We start from the raw sequence: 416 nt of genomic DNA on the forward strand, positions 1-416 counted from the left end.
TTCTTTCGGCTTTTCCTGAGCACGTTAAGCAGTATATTCACAAACGTACACACGATAACGCACATATACGCGTGCAGAGGAAGAAGACAAAACTGTTTCTAATGTAGGTTTTCTTTTATAAAGATAGTTGAAATATTAAGTACCTGAACGTTTCTTTTTCTTTTTGTGGGGTGGGGGGGGGTTGTAGTAAATCTTCTAGGACATCTAATAACACATTTATCGAAGTAAATCAATTCGTTTCAAATGTTGATGATGGTAAGAAAATCCGTATGTTGAGGATAAGTTTGATTTTACATTTCAGCGATAAATTAACAAAAAGGTTGCGGAGAATTTTCACTTAATCTTGATAAAGTTGCTTGGTTCCTTTTCTTTATTTGTTCATTCATTGCTTCTACACTTACACACACGCACGCGCG

General features: G+C 35.6%; 1 protein-coding gene across 4 annotated transcripts in view; it reads right to left on the reverse strand.

Moving 5' to 3' along the window:
* LOC119592048 (cysteine-rich secretory protein 2-like) overlaps positions 1-416 on the reverse strand; it is a gene marked incomplete at its 3' end in the record, with an annotated part of 63544 nt that overhangs the window by 10549 nt on the left and 52579 nt on the right.

This window comes from Penaeus monodon, chromosome 29 (assembly GCF_015228065.2).
Source record: "Penaeus monodon isolate SGIC_2016 chromosome 29, NSTDA_Pmon_1, whole genome shotgun sequence".
Classification (NCBI taxonomy): Eukaryota; Metazoa; Arthropoda; class Malacostraca; order Decapoda; family Penaeidae; genus Penaeus; species Penaeus monodon.